The 15,986-nt window shown below is 38.3% G+C and overlaps 1 long non-coding RNA gene across 1 annotated transcript; it reads right to left on the bottom strand.

Annotated features, from left to right (window-relative positions):
• Positions 1-1,403: 1,403 nt before the first annotated feature.
• LOC111098434 lies at positions 1,404-3,071 on the bottom strand. The gene is made up of 3 exons (XR_005368268.1): positions 2,667-3,071; positions 2,479-2,581; positions 1,404-1,770 (listed from the first exon to the last, which is right to left on the bottom strand). It is a non-coding gene; the product is annotated as an uncharacterized LOC111098434 (long non-coding RNA).
• Positions 3,072-15,986: the final 12,915 nt, after the last annotated feature.

Here is a 15,986-nt window from a genome sequence, read left to right as displayed (position 1 = left end):
CCTGTTATGGATTTTTTATTTTTCTAAGTTACTACCCTTAAATATGATATATGTCTGGCCTGCTCTTATTTTCTTTCTTTTTCCTTGGTGTTTTAGTAAAGAATTCTTTTGGCTTCTTGTGTCAGAATTCTCTAACTGGCTTAAAGAGAAGATGAGTGACTAAGTGTGTGTGTGTATCTGCATGTCTGTAGTAGAACTTCTTTCCTCCTGTAGCTAAAAGTCCAGGGATAAGACTCCTGGCAGGGATTTATTTTTTTTTTTTTAAGATTTTATTTATTTATTCATGAGAGACACACAGAGAGAGGTAGAGACATAGGCAGAGGGAGAAGCAGGCTCCCTGCGGGGACCCTGATGTGGGACTCGATCCCAGAACCCCAGGATCATGACCTGAGCCTAAGGCAGACGTTCAAATGCTGAGCCACCCAGGTGTCCCCCTGGCAGGGATTTAATCCAGACTTCTTCAGTGTCATCAGGCTTCTGGCTCTACTTCTCTGCAATTCCTTTGGCTTTGACCTCAGCTGTGAATCACATTTGTCCTAAGGCTCACTCCCTCATGAAACTAAAAATCAAGTATTTAGTCATTTAATATGCCTCTTTCCCTCTATGTAACCTCCATGAGCACAAGGGCTGCACCTTGTTTTTCATACCTCACTTTGCCTGGCATGTAACACAGGCTCTGACACAGGATACATACTCAATGAACATTTGTTGAAGGAACAATGCTTACCTGTCGTAAGCCATGCGCTGAACTAGGTGCTTGTAGATCTCACCTCAAAATGTGTGTAAACATCACAGTTAGGGTGTCCCTTTTTTCTTTTTTATTTCTCTGGATCAAATTGTATTTGCTTCAAAGCCTCAGTCTCTGAGCTGGTGAGAATTTCTATCTTAGCCATTGGGGCACCCCCTTGCCACTTTATTTTGTACAATGCAAAACTGTTGAACATATGCAATACCAGAAAACAGGGTGAGAAGCAGCTCCTTTCACCAATAGTTGCTACGGTCCTTATGTTTCTTGATCCACTGAACATGGGTGAACATTCGCCAGTGTTGTCTGTCAGCACATTCAGGTGGGCTGCTGGACTCATATCTCATACCCATTCTCTATCTGAGGCTCTTTATGCAATGGCTTTTGTCACGCCATTCTAGGGCAAGACACATACTCTCCTCTAGGTGCCACCATTCTACCTCCACCATTCAAAGTACTTCCCTATGTCTCTATGACAAACCATGTAATCCCCCTCAACAAGCCATTCTTGGGGAAAGAAGTAGGCAAAAGTAATGTTAGTGCAAGTTACTCTTTTGTTTATTTATTTTTAAGATTTTATTTATTTATTTATTTGACAGAGAGAGAGAGAGAGAAAGAGCACAAGCAGGGAGTCAGACAGGGAGAGGAAGAGAAAGAAGCAGGCTCTCCACTGAGCAGGGCCCCAGGATCATGACCTGAGCCTAAGGCAGAGGCTTAATGACTGAGCAACTCAGGCACCCCTCTTTTGTTTTTTTAACTAATGATTCATTCTTATATTTCATGGGTCTGTGTTTTATACAAGATGATCCTCAAGATAAAGGGTGATAAACAGGAAAGTTGGGCAGTCTGGCACCTATTCAGCAAGTCCATGGTGGGTTCTGTGTATGTATCCATCAGTCTCCAACACATTCTCCAAATTCTAGGTCACAACAAAATGTGAAGTGGTCTTCTGTCTCCATTTGTTGGTATTAATACCTTCTTCCTGTTCCCGGTAGAAGAAGCCACCCTAAGTGAACTCACCTACCCTGGCAGGGGAAAAATGTTTGTCAAGTGGACTCACCCAAAATGTAAGCCAGCACTAACACTGTTCTTCATTCTGACTCCAGTGGGAATTAATTCGACTCGTCAACTTGACTGCACTGTGTTATATTTCCCTCCTAATTTAGTAGCTATTAGAAACTTTATTGCTAGTTTTGTTTTACCTCTCCAATAGTATACCAATATCAATGATCAGTATGGTGTTACCACAGACAATAGAAGAATCCTGCATGCCAGTCACAGTTCTAGCCACAAAGAGACTGGACCTTTCTTTTTCAGTACAAAAAATTAGCATGGTCGCTTTTCCCATAGCAACAGTCCCTAAATTCAATATAAACCATTCTCTTATACCCCGAAGTCAAAATATGTAATATATGAAACCACTGGTTAATGTTATTGAGTATATTTTAAACATGAATTAGGGAAAAACTCAGAATCTTTGTTGTTGGTTTTTAATGTCTTGACAGGTTTACAAACCTAACGAGACATGGGGGAGTGTACAGTAATCTGGTTAACCCATGTGCGAATTATCTAAGCTCTAGTAGTCAAACTACCTACATTGTCTAAATGAACTGTATAATCTATGCAAGCTCAGATTAGTTAGGTACAGTCTTGGCTGACACACATTTTGGAAATGAAAAAGAAAAGAAAAAATAATGATGCTCAAGTTCACAAAGTTTGTTTGGAATACTCACAGACATTCTCTGACAAGCAACTGTTGGCAATCCTTCCTTTGCCTTATGCTGGAAAAGCTTTAAGAAAAGCTTTCTTGCATTATCCTGGTACTTATAATATGGCCTAGAAAAAAATTGCAGAGGAAGACAAAAATAGGTAAATAATATTTTTAAGTTCATCCAAATTCTAGAATTTCAAATCAGCCTACTTTAATATTGAAGAAATATCTGGTCACTCATATGAATCATTATCATTTCCTCAGCTCCAGTTCCAGGCACATAAGTATTTTTATATTTTTAAACATGTAGAAATCCTTTGGGGAACTTCGGTAATACTTTATATCTGAGGTTTCTATTAAAGGTTGGCTAGCACCATTTTGAAAGAAAGAGCGTTCCCTGTATGCTACTGTTAAGACCTGTAGTCCTCTTAGATAAGATGCACTCCTTCATTGGCTCAGTTCTTCTGCCTTCTAGGTTTAGAAAAGTATGAATAGTCTTCATCTTTACTTTAAAATCCATTCAAAATTGCCTTACATAAAGTAAGGCAACTAAATTTGAAGTTTAAAATAAGACAATCCTTGCAGGGAAAATCAGTCACTTATCAGTAGAGTTCCATGCAGCTCATTGGAAATTCAGAATTTGGAACACAAATTTAGAATATTGAACATGGCATTATTCATTGCCTGGCACAGAGTCATGCAAGGCAGCTAGCCAAACAAGCTATCTCTCTACTTACAGGTGAAACAACGGTTTGGAGAATCTTAAAAATTTGAAAACATTCATAAATCAAAATAGGAGGTTTTCTAAGGGGGAAGTTAACACTCTGCCAAGTTAAGCAAACTAAAGAAGAAAACAAGTCAGCCGTTAAAATGGTTTTCATGACAGACACTTACACTTCCTCAAACAATATCAATTAGTGTCTTCAGAACAGACTTCCTAAAGATGATATTTCAATCAGTATATTTTCTGGATGTAAAGAGCTTTCTTCCATTGTTTCAGACTGCAGAAATAGGACAACGGGTAGTGTTGCTGACAGTGGTAGAACCGGGATTTCCTCTGTGTGTGTATGAGAGAACATAAAAACTATAGCACTTCTGGAATTCTCAGATGAAAACTTTTCCCTACCTATCAGCAACAGAACTTCTTAATATGTGAATATTCTCAGCTTACATGTATACTTCCCTCTGTACCAAAAATAATTTTGTCTTTTGAGTATCAAAACCATGAAGATAATATTTCCCTTTTTTTCTAAAGTATGGTCCGTCTTACCACTTTGTTATGAAGCTATATCAAGAAAGTGGATTAAAAAAGATACAGGATTCAAAAGAAGAGGAAAATGGCAGATAAATTCTTCCTTATTGAGTCAGTTATTGTATCCTTCTTTGTTAGGGGACATCAAGTCAGGGAAATTGAGTTGCTCTGCATTATAAAGAGTCGAGAAAGAAGAGTACCTAGGGACATAACATAGAAAAGCCTTGTGGGCTGGGTTTAGGGAGAATTTCAAAGTTTTGATTTTGGAAAATCTCCAGAGATGCAGAGTTAGGGGAAAGAAAAGAGACAATTAAGATGGGTGAGTCCCTTTGATATATAAAAGATGCAAGTAAACAGAGTGTTGCGTTTGCTGGATGTTGCCTTGAATGCTACTTTAGGAATAATCAGTGCAATGCACAGGGTTCTATTCAGGTTACATCCACATTACAAACTTAGTCACTCATGTCCAAATAGTGTCACATTTCTGAATCTTCAACAAGTTGCTCCAGAATAAGACACAGAGATCCTGCTTCAATGGCAATAACACCAACCACAAGCAAGTTAGAATGCATGGAGTTGCTTTTGAGTTCATTACTTGAAAATACCACTCAACATGGGGTTTGACTGGGTGGTTGCCAACAGTCATTTCAGTCTTTCTTGAAAATTATAATGATGGTGGCATTTTGAAAGTAGTGTAGCATTCACGTGAAATCATTCAATAATAAGGATAAAACGGAGTTTTTCTAAACCATCTTGTTAGCATTCCATATGTTCTTTTGTCAAAAAAGAACAAAAAAACAAAAATGTTCGTGCAAAACAATCACTAGGGATGAATATCATGCTTTTTCCTTTAAAGGAAATACAAATTAGCCAGTCGCACAATCTGACCTATTCATAATCTCTGTGCAAGTTGCTGCTTGCTCCAGGGTGTAGCCTTATTTGCTCTTCAGCAACGCTGACGGCAGACTTGTGTCCACATGATGGATTTATGTCAGTTGACCTAGAGCTCCCTTTGCCTGCTCCAGCCTGGATGAGGATTCCATAGGCATGCTGCACAGCAGTTACCCTGAAACTTCCTTTGCTGTCTTTCTAAGGAGTCCCTTAACTTCTCTTGGTTTGCATCACTTTTACTTGGCCCAAGATCTTCCTCTTCCTTGGTTGATGGCCTTCATGAAACATATCCTCCAATAGCCCCATACGAAATGGTGCGAAGGTGGCACATTTAAGTGAAACCGTACAGTACTTGTCTTTCTGTATCTAGCTTATTTCACTTAGCATAGTGTCTTCTAGCCTTGTCCGTGTTTTCACAAATGTCAGAAATCCTCGGTGTGATACTATAATGGTGGATACGTGTGATGATACATTTGTCCAAACCCACAGAATGTAAAACACCAAGAGTGAAATATAGTGAAACTATGGATTTTGATGTGTCAGTGTAGGATCATCCTTGGTAAACGATGTAAAAATAAAGTTGAACTCATAAAAGCAGACCAAAATGGTGGCTGCCAGGGGTTGGGGGTTAAAGTAAATGGATGATGTTGGTCACAGGATACAAAGTTGCATTCATGCAGGATAAATAAATTCTGAAGACCTAATGTACAGTATTATAGCACTATGTAACTATAGTTCATATTATATATTATATTAATATATATACCTGAAATTTGCTGAGAAGGTATATATTAAATATTCTCACAACACACACTTATCCAGGCACAATTACTGTGTGAGGTGATGGAGTTAATGAACTTGATGGTAGTAATCATTTCACAATGTATACACATATTAAACATAACATTGTATACCTTAAGTATATGTAATTTTATTTGTCAATTATACTTCAATAAAATCAGGGGAAAAAATTTAAAAGAAAGACAAAAGAAATGGTACTAATGGACTAAGTTTTTGAGACCTTCCTTGACTAGACATTTTTATTCTTGACAACTGATTGACAGTCTTGATGAGTATAGATTTCTAGACTGAGAATCATTTTCTCTCAGAATTTTATCATCAAGGGTCCGGGGTTGCTGTTGAAAAGCCTGCTCCTTTCTTTATATGTGACCTATTCATTTGTATATTTCTCTCTGGAATATGTGAAGAATTGCTCTTTATCTTTGCTGTTCTGAATTTTGTAGAGTGATGACGCACATTTTGCATTTTTATGGGTCTCTAACATGATGAGCATTTTTTACTCAGTAATACTTTTAGATCTAGAAATTATTATTCTTTGATTCTAAAAAATTTCCTTGTATTCTCTGACAATTTCTTTCCTACCATATCCTTCATTATCTTCTGCAGTAACTTCTACTTTTTTGGATATTGGAACTCCTAGAATGATATTCTAATTTTCATGTCTTTTTTACCTATATTTTTATATTTTTAATTTTCTGTTTTTCTTCTGGAAGATACATTCCAGTATATTATTCAACCTTTATATATAGTTTTTTATATACGTTTTTAATTCTCTAAAGTTCTTTTTAATACACTGAATTGTTCTTACCATAGCATCCTGGTTTCATTTCATGTATTCAGTATCTTCTCTACCCTCTTCTGAGATAATATATGTGATTTCTTTGAAATTTCTTCAGCTCTCTGTATGTTCTCTTTATCCTCTGGCTTCCTTTTTCCTGTTTGTTTTGGTCATTGTCTTTTACGCTAGAGTCTTATCTCAAAAATCAAGTAATCTTTGGGTCCATTCCAACTTCAGCAAAGTAGTAAAATGCTGGTTTGAATTTCTCTGTGTACCTGGGTGGGGCTTGTCACATAGTGGTCTTTGGAAAAGGAAACTGGGTGGAGGGTATTCTACAATCTTGCCAGAGTTGTATGTGGAATCTTAAATGTCCATTCTTGGAAACCTTTTTTCACGAGTGGATCAGTTTCCTCAGAGAGAACTCCTTCCGTCTTCTGTATGAGTGGAAAGAGAGAAGCTTCCTGCACTCTGGGAGGTGAAAATAGAAAAGGGACATGTGGGTTTCTGTATTCAAAGGTAATTTTCACTTAATCCCCCTGTTTTCATGTAGCAACTGGGTGCCTGGGTGGCTCAGTCAGTTAAGTAGCTGCCTTCAAATCAAGTCATGATCCCAGGGTACTGGCCCTGAACTGGGTTCCCTGCTCAGCAAGGAGTCTACTTCTCCCTCTGCCTCCACCTCCTCCCCCTGCTCTCTCCATCTCTCTCTCTCCCAAATATATAAATAAAATCTTATAAATAAATAAATAAATAAATAAATAAATAAATAAATAAATAAATAAGGGCATGCAACCAAGCCAGTACTGGACTCACACATCTACTCTTCCCTTTGAAAGTACATATTACCTTCAATACCTGACTCTTGGGGATGTATAAATTGAATAGCATGTCACTTTTAGCTTTCCACTCTAATTCTTTCAAACACTTAGCTGTCAACTTTTTCTGTTCAACACAGTCTCTTACCATTTACTTCACTGCTTGCCAATTTCCAACTTTTCTGACATGACTCATCTGCTCTCATCTTCTCTCACAATCTCTTTCTCTTGTGTGTTGATGCCTTTCCTGCCATTTAATGAAATTTGCACAGAAAGTGCAAATAAACACATGTGGTCAATCTGGCATGTTAAACTGGAAATCTGTGGTAGCTTTTAAACAAGTCTGCCCTCAAACAACGTAATAGGTACAAAGAGACAAGAGGGTTCAGAATCAAGAGGGAAGCAGAATGTGTATGAGAGAATTTCAGGTGTAGTCAAATTAATCAATGCAGCATTAATAGATATTGATAGTAATAACAATGACCTTTAGGGGTGCTGGTAAAGATGTAGATGAGGAAATATTTGTAGAGATGTTACCTACACTACAAAAGCTGTTCATCATCATCATCATCATCACCCTCATAGGTAGAAACTAAACTTATATCAACACACTAGCAAATTGAAACTGAAAATTTTTCTGGCTTTTGTCATCGGGCAGCACTCTATCCACTGGCAAAGACAATAGCATTTACACATCCAAGAAGAATAATTTCCAACTACAAAAGGGGTCACAACATACAGTTCAGATATGTGAATTTGATCTTACTGTGCTTTTTTTCACCCCTGGGTCTTCACACATGCTGTTCCACTTTCAGAACACTCTTTGCCACCTCACCTCGCTTTGATTGACTTAACTCACTATCAGTTTCCCTGTCTCCGTTTATCAATAATGATTTTGATAAGAATACTAAAAGTATTTCAATATATGGCTTTATGCACATCATCTCATTTACTGTTTGGAACAACCTTATGTGGTAGAAATTTCCTTTGTCTCATTTTACAGGAAAACTGAGGCATAATTTGTAATCCTTTCTCTGAGAATTCCATCACCTCTTGGGTTCAACTTAGTTTTCCCTCATATAACGTAGCAGTTAGTATACATACTCCAGAGCCAGAGTTTCTTAGGAAAATTGCTTAACCTCTCTGTTCTTCAGAATAACTAACAGAAAAATGTGGATAATAGTAGTTTTCATTGTATATGGTTGTCTGAAGGTTGAATGTGTTAATACGTGCAAAGTGCCTTGAACATAACCCTGAGTGCAGTAAAGCAATGAATACCGGCTACCTATTACTACATGCTTCCTTCCCAAGCCTCTGGTACATTTTCAATTTAACACATTATATCAGAATCTGAGTTTTCTTTTTCTTTGAAAATATGTTAGTATAATCTGGTAAAAACACATATGCACACTATTCCCACTACATAAACAACTTAGAAGCAAATTATTTAGCAAATGCCACAGTTAGTGCCACAGATCATGCCACAGTTTCTAATTTCTAGGCCCAACATGGCAGCCAAAATCCATGTAGGTAACGGCTTGTGGATCCCTTTTTCCTCCACGACAAGTTTAAATTTGGAACTGCTGCTGCCACCTCTGCAACACATGAGCAGAATCTGAGCTTTGAACCTTCTGTATTCCACTCCCCACCTTCCACAGGACCATGAGCCGCAGAGAGCAAGGATCATGTCCATGCGATTTAGTGTGGCATCCTACCCCTTAGTATAGTGCCCAGAAGGTTAAGAAATGCTTAATAAATAGTTGTTGGAAGTGAGACTCAATGAATGAGTGCTTATCAGAATTCTACTCCTTTGGGTGAGTTTTGCAATGTGCAGAAAATAGGTGAGGGTAGAAGACTCAATTAGCTTCCAGCAGGAACATGTCATTATAAACAGCAAAGGCAGATCCTGTAACAGGTCTAATTTGGAATCAGAAGCACAGGCTGTAAGGGCAGGGTTCATGATTTCTTGACCATGTGATCCTGGGTGAGTCGATTAATCCCTCTGGGCTTTAATCACCAAATAGGTTGGTGTGAAAATCAATGAGATAATGTACATGCAAGCATTCTGTAAAGTAGATAACCCTGTAAAGGGTTACTCAGAAAGATTTCTCCCCAGACCATATCAATCTAGGAGTACATTTGGGATATTAGTTTAATAAACCTGTCATTCTCCGGGGTGTTCCGTGAACTGTTGCCAACCCCGCCATCCTAAGTGCCTGTTAGATTCCTTGTTGATGACGAATATACGTAGATTATGTGAGTAGGGAAAGAGGGGTGGGGACTGGAAACACAGACCACTCATGCTTCACTCTATCCTGGGTTCCAAGAGGACAATGAGAATTGGAATGCTTAGGAAAGTTTTACAACTGTCAAAAGTACATAAAGTCATCTACAAAACCTGCAAAACATAAGTAATGATTCTATTTGTTCTGGTGATGGTCTTGGGGGGAGAAATTTTCAAATTGCTTAATAAGATGGAGGGATAAAGGAAATACAGTGAGTTTCATTGTATGTATAGGCCAATTACTGCTTCCTCCCAGCAGCCAATTTGGTTGGTTGATTTCATTATCAATGAAATGATTCATTTATTTGCTCCACCAATATCATAGATACACATCTCTATTATGTGCCAGAGGTATGGCTACACTGGCAAGCAAAAAGGAAGAAATTGTTTTCTTTCATGACGCAGTTTGAGAGACATAAACTTAGCTACCTCATGCTTCTGCTTCTAGGTTGGAACGACTGTGATGTCTTAACTGAAAGTCTTCCTGCATTAATGAAACTATAATAGTTAACAGTGGGAGATAGTATCCCTTCTACAGAGAATATTAGACAATTATTATTGTGTATATTTAGTTTAGGATGTCATTGGTGAAAAGGAAAGTGACTTCTGAAGACAGGATAAAAAATATTTGTTTTGAAAAATATACACTTTGTAAAGAAAAATAAAGGATTTTTATCTAAATGGTAGAACCAAAGTCTAATTTAACAGGCTTTCATTGTAAGAAAGACTTTAATTAATGTACGAGAAATGTGGTCCTCACCTAAGGAAGAATTTCTCAGCATTGGATGATAAGGAATTGGATTGGCAAACTGAGGAATCCTAGGGACTCATTTTTAGGATATCTGTGGACTAGACATCAAGTTATTTCATGGCAGAAGCATAAGTGAAAATATCTCTCACTGTGCTTTTCACCTTTATAGATAAGTGAGAGACCAATTAAAATAGATGGCTATTACTCCTGTGTAGAGAAAAAAAATATAAAGAAAATGAATTTGTTTTGATCCTATTTATACTTCAATTGCAAAGACCAGGCCAACTCCTATGAATCATTTCAACATTATTGGACCTTTTTTATGAAAATATACAAAAAAATTTCTACTTGGAATACATTTAAAATTTACAGAACTAATAGCTACTCACTATCTAATAACCCCTTACTATGCACCAAGCATTCTGTTAAGTATTTTAAATGCCTGATTTTATTTAATTTTTACAAGAATCCTAGGAGATATCTATTGCAATCTCCATTATATAGATACAACAACCCAGAGTCTTGAATGGTAATTCAAGGGCCCATAGCCAAATTGTAGAGCCAGAAATCAAGACCAGACTTCTTGATCCAAAACTTGTGTGCTCTTGACCATTACTCGCCATCTTGTGCTATACTCCAAAATAAATAATGGTGATAATGGTAGTAATAATAAGAGTAATAAGAAATGATGGTAACAATGATAATAGCAATGATAGTAATAATAAATGATAGTAATAATGACAGTAATAACAAATGATAGCAACAATAGTAACAATAATAATATAACAATAAAAGAGAGGTGTAAACAAAGTATTTGAGAATTAGAGAGAATTAGAAAAAATAGAACAATTAATTTCAAATGGGGATCATTGGAAACCTTTGACAGAAGGTCATTTTAGAAAGATGGCTAACCTTTCCCCATATGTGTGTCTCCACTTTCATAGTAGGACTATGATTTGGGAACACTTGCCTCACCAAGGATGACATTTCTCAGCCCCTGTGCCGTGGACTCGTTCTCCTTCATAGAATCTGAGTGAAGTCTGTCTTCCTGCTAATCAGAATACCTATATCAATGCTGCATAAGCAAAGCATGAACTTTTATCCTGTTAAGCCACTAACATTTGAGATTTATTTTTTAAAGCCATCAGCATTGCCTAACCAATATAGAAACTATTCTAAGCAAGGAATAGAATATAGGCAATATCATAGAGGCAAGGTATGTGCAGGGAGGGTGAATAATTCAGTGATTTGGAGTATAAACATAGGAGGGAAGGAGAGAGACTGGAGAGGTAATTTGGGACCACGACCATCAGGCACGAAGTTCAAAATCTCTGTAATGGCTATCCCCCAAGATAAGGCCGGTCATAAGTGAAACATATCTCAATTAAAGTTAACAAAATATTTTTACTTCCCATTGGAAATGTAGGCAGAATCCTAGATGGCTAATTGCTTTTCCTATTAAATAAATAAAGCCATGTTTCATTTTAGTTGAAATATATACACACCCACACACATGCACACACATCCATATATACACCTGCAAAGCACCATCTTGCACTCACATGCTTTTTCTCCACAAACAGTAGTAGATGTTATCTATATGACTTCATCAATGTGTATTTCTATAGATTTCTGTAGATATCTATTCATTTCTAGAATTGCATCTGTTTGGACACCCTACTTAAATATTTCTGTGAAGATGAAAAAATGGTAATTTTTCCCTAGTGCGTGGCCTAATGCTTGTATTCTCCTTGTTTGTGTGATCTTCATTTCCTCTTCCTTGCCTCCTGGAGGTAAGTCAGAAACAGAAGCAATATAACTCAAGGGAAGACAGAAAACACATCTTTTTCACTTTTCTCTCTTTTCTTTTCTTCCTATTCTTGAAACCCTTTCTTCTGTGGGGCTCCACAAACTCTCCTCAGGTGGGTTCACAAGGTCCTGAGAGCTGCCAACACTTTTCCTCCAGTAAGAAATTTGTGCAAAAGGCCGGCTGCTACCCAGAGGGATGTGACAGATGGCAGGGTCACCGTGCCGAGCTCGGATGGCTCACCCAGGTGGAGAGGCATCAGGGAGCTGGAAGCGGAGCCCTGGAAATTATTCCTGGCCTGCTTCAGCTTCTCATATTGACAATTCCACACCCTTCTAATCTGTGAATTTTGGAGGTTGGAGAGCCCAGATGCATGCTTTTTTTTTTTTTTCCTGAAAGAATAAATTTGTCTGAATTTTCCAGAGCCACCATTTCACTGGGAATATTATCTTTACTGCATTGTACGCTACTTGGTAGCATCCACTAATGCCTAACTCAGTCTAGTTTTCTTTACCTGGGTGTGATGCTGTCTTACAAACGGTAACCCCAGAGTAACCTCTAACTAGCTTACAAAGGGGCTCTTTATCAACGACAGCGCAGCCAAAGCCAACAGCACACATGCAATGACGTGCCTGTTGTGTGGCCTGATGTGACAACCAAGGCTTTGTGACTAGCCTGATGGAGTAGTGGCAAGTATATAGAAATTGTAGTTTAGTTAGGGATAATAAACATTTCCCCCATAGATTGTTTGGTTCTTCCTTTCTCCCAAAACCCATAAGGGAATGCCAGGCAGGCAACTTTACTCTTAGATATCATTACTGGGTGAGAGAGCCTTACAAAGCAGAGGTTAAAGCTCCCCATCTAACCTTTACCTTCAAATAACAGAAGCAGTAGCAAGCACCGACCTCCTTATCTGTATGGGACTAATTAGGTTAACATTAGTATCTCTGCAAGTTGCTGGATTAAAGATATTTACTGCCAGAAAGCAGGAATTCTGTGTCTCTATTGCTTTCTTGTTAATGGGATGTTGACCATCATACTTTTGCTCTATTCAGTGGTTGTACACTGGTTCTTTGTCACAAAAGTAACACCAGAAGAAAAACAAGAAACCAAACACCCCCAGAGTAGCACTGACGGTTTTTGTGTCCAGGTGGTAACTACCTGTGTTAAATCTAAGAATCTTGGTATTTGAAGAAGCTCCATAACAAGCCCTTTTATCTGTTCCTCCACCCCCAAAGTTGAGGTAACATTGAGCTTGAACAATGTACCATATACCATATACCATATACCATATACAGTATATACATATACCATATACTGTAGATTTTAGAAATACATGTTTTCAAGAAGCGTAAGAAGATTAGAACACAATTCATGGACTTGGGAAAGTTTTGTTTTTATTAGATTTCTCTATTTGTGGCTAAGTGGCCTCCAAGTGGATCAAATCCACAACTTTGGCAACAGTATAACCATATTATACCTCAAAGGTTTTCAAACTGTTACATGCATAGAAGTTCCTGGAGCACTTGATAAATACAGATGCCAGGGCCTCACCCCAGAGATGTTGATTTACCAAGCCTGACATGGGGAGGCCAAGAATCTGCATCTTAATAATCTCCCAGGTGATTCTGATGCAACAATCTTGAAACTGAATCCAGATAGAGTGCTGAACCCAAAGCCAACTAAAAAATTTGAACTCTCCTTTTGGGTTACTGATAGGACTACACGGTATTGTCACATGGATTAATCTTATTTACCATGATGGAAGCAGAAGAGAGAAAGAAAGAAAAATGACAAAGGAGAAAGAGGGGATGTCTTATGTTGGGGTCCTCAGAGGCAGAGACTGAGATAGGAATTCCTATGCTGGTGATTTTTGAGAGAGTGCTCCCAGTGCTCAAAAGGAGTTGAGGAGAGCAGACTGGGAGAGAAGGAGGAACCAATAAGGGGGTCCAGCTGGAGTGGAGCTTCAGCCTGACCTCATGGGGAGCTGTACAGCATGAATCACACCACAGAACTGGTCCCACCTTAAGACCAAAGGTCAGCTTTTCATGATCCTGTATCAGTCAGTCCTGCACTGTGGGCCACCCCTTGAAGTGGGGCATAAGTTTCTGGCCATCTCTGTTTGGGGTGGTTTCTTTCAGAAGAAAACAATACTGTGGAAGAAAAAACAGTCTTGGGCTTGCCAGGCCAACATTCCCAACAGGCGGGAGAAGGACACACCAACCCAGTAAAGGGCATTTTGGTGGAGCAACAACAGGAACAGCAACAGCCACAGGGAGGGATGGAGTGGGGAAAAAAATGATGAATTACAGGGATGTCTGGGTGGCTCAGTTGTTGAGTGCCTGCTTTTGGCCCAGGGTGTGATCTCAGGGTCCTGGGATTGAGTCCCACATCAGGTTCCCCGCAGGGAGCTTGCTTATCCCTCTGCCTATGTCTCTGCCTCTCTCTGTGTCTCTCATGAATAAATACATAAAATATTTAAATAATGAAAAATAATAAATACACACTTCTCAGCTAAGGATGATCCAAACAAACGAAAGTTCTACCTTTCCAGTCAACAACCTGAATGACACTAAACAGCCAGCAAGCCACTTTCTGTGGGACATCCTGCCGAGTGCTCACAGAGTTGATGCTAGTGTCTGGATAGCTGCCTCTAGAGAAATTGTGTTTGTAAGACTTGAGGAAACAAAGCTATTGGGGAGATAAGACCCCACACCACATCAGAATCTTAGAGTTGAACAGCTGAGCAGTCTAACCATCCCTCCGCAGTGCACAGTCCATGATACTCAACTATGTGCCATCTGCAAACCTAAGGGACACAAATCTTCACCGTGATTAAAACTGAAGTGCAGTGTCAATCAAGACCACTAATTTAATCAAAATGTCAAAAACCCTTTGTGTAGGATAAAGTGCCACTAAGATAAATCCATCTAAGTCAGAGCTTCCATCTTACCCAAAATTCCATGAATTTTGTCCAGTAAATGCCTTCTGAAACCAAAGATAAGCCCATTACTATGTCATTTCTCTTTATCACTCCAATGGCCTCATTTTAGAAGGAAATTAAGTGGATAATATCAGTGAGTCAGTATTTGCTCCTAGTATCAATATTTTTCATTAATAAGTGTTAAACCACATGAATGATCATTTATTCCAGAAACACTGCCAAGGTTTGATAGTATTTTACTGAACAATAAAGTCTTAGAAATTCCATCCCTTGTCCCTTTTCAAAAGCAGGTCTTAAACCTATCTGCAGGGCTTTGGTAAGTCTCTCAATCATTATGATGTCTAAAAGACCACCTAGAGTGACACTACTGTGTTCTCTGCATGAGCTTCAGTGCCTTACAATTTTATTCATTTGAAGCACTAGATGTTTCTTCGCAATTTATTTACTCATCTGACCAGGCCTCTATATCCTCTTTAATAATCCATAGGGTAAAGTTGATCTTCCTTGCCTGTAAACATAAATTCATAGTAGGATACAAATAATTTTTCTATTACTTTTAGGCATCTACCCATAGCAGCATTTACAAATCCACTTATCTGTTTTTTATTCTCCTTGCCCTCCAGAGAAAAATAAGCCCTTTGGGTTGTATTGATTCTTGTTGAAACTCACATTGCACCCCGGATATTGGCCTTCCTGATACTCTCCTACAGATCCACTTGCCTCTCCTGCATCCACTGAGCTAATGCCTCCCTACACCCATTTCTATAGATTCCGTTCTACTAGATGACATTATCAGAGGGATTGTTTTTGGCTCCAATACTAACTTTAGGTCTCACATTTCTCTTCCTAATTATGCTTATGTGTGATTAAGTTGTTAGAAATTCTTCTTTTCAAAGATTCCCTCTTGAGCCACATGAACTTTTGACTTCACTGACCATGGAATGAGGCTTGTCCTTGTTATAAACTTGAAGCAACGTATTTCCTTAAGTCCAAGATATAGTCTTGAGTGTCTCCTATGATTTTTTTTTTACTTAATATCTCAAATGATTTGACTATTTCCTACAAAGTTTCCTATCACATCTCTATCACAAAACAGTTCTTTCATAATTTGGTCCAGAATATTGTTTTCCTCCCCAGCTTCTTCATCTTTCTGAGGTGTCAGCAAGTCTAGAATTTATCAGATGCCCGGCCTTTTGTAGAATAAGACTTC

Source organism: Canis lupus, chromosome 13 (genome assembly GCF_011100685.1).
Source record: "Canis lupus familiaris isolate Mischka breed German Shepherd chromosome 13, alternate assembly UU_Cfam_GSD_1.0, whole genome shotgun sequence".
Classification (NCBI taxonomy): Eukaryota; Metazoa; Chordata; class Mammalia; order Carnivora; family Canidae; genus Canis; species Canis lupus.
The sequence above is the reverse complement of the archived record's forward strand: the minus strand, read 5'-3'. Positions and strand labels throughout refer to the sequence as shown.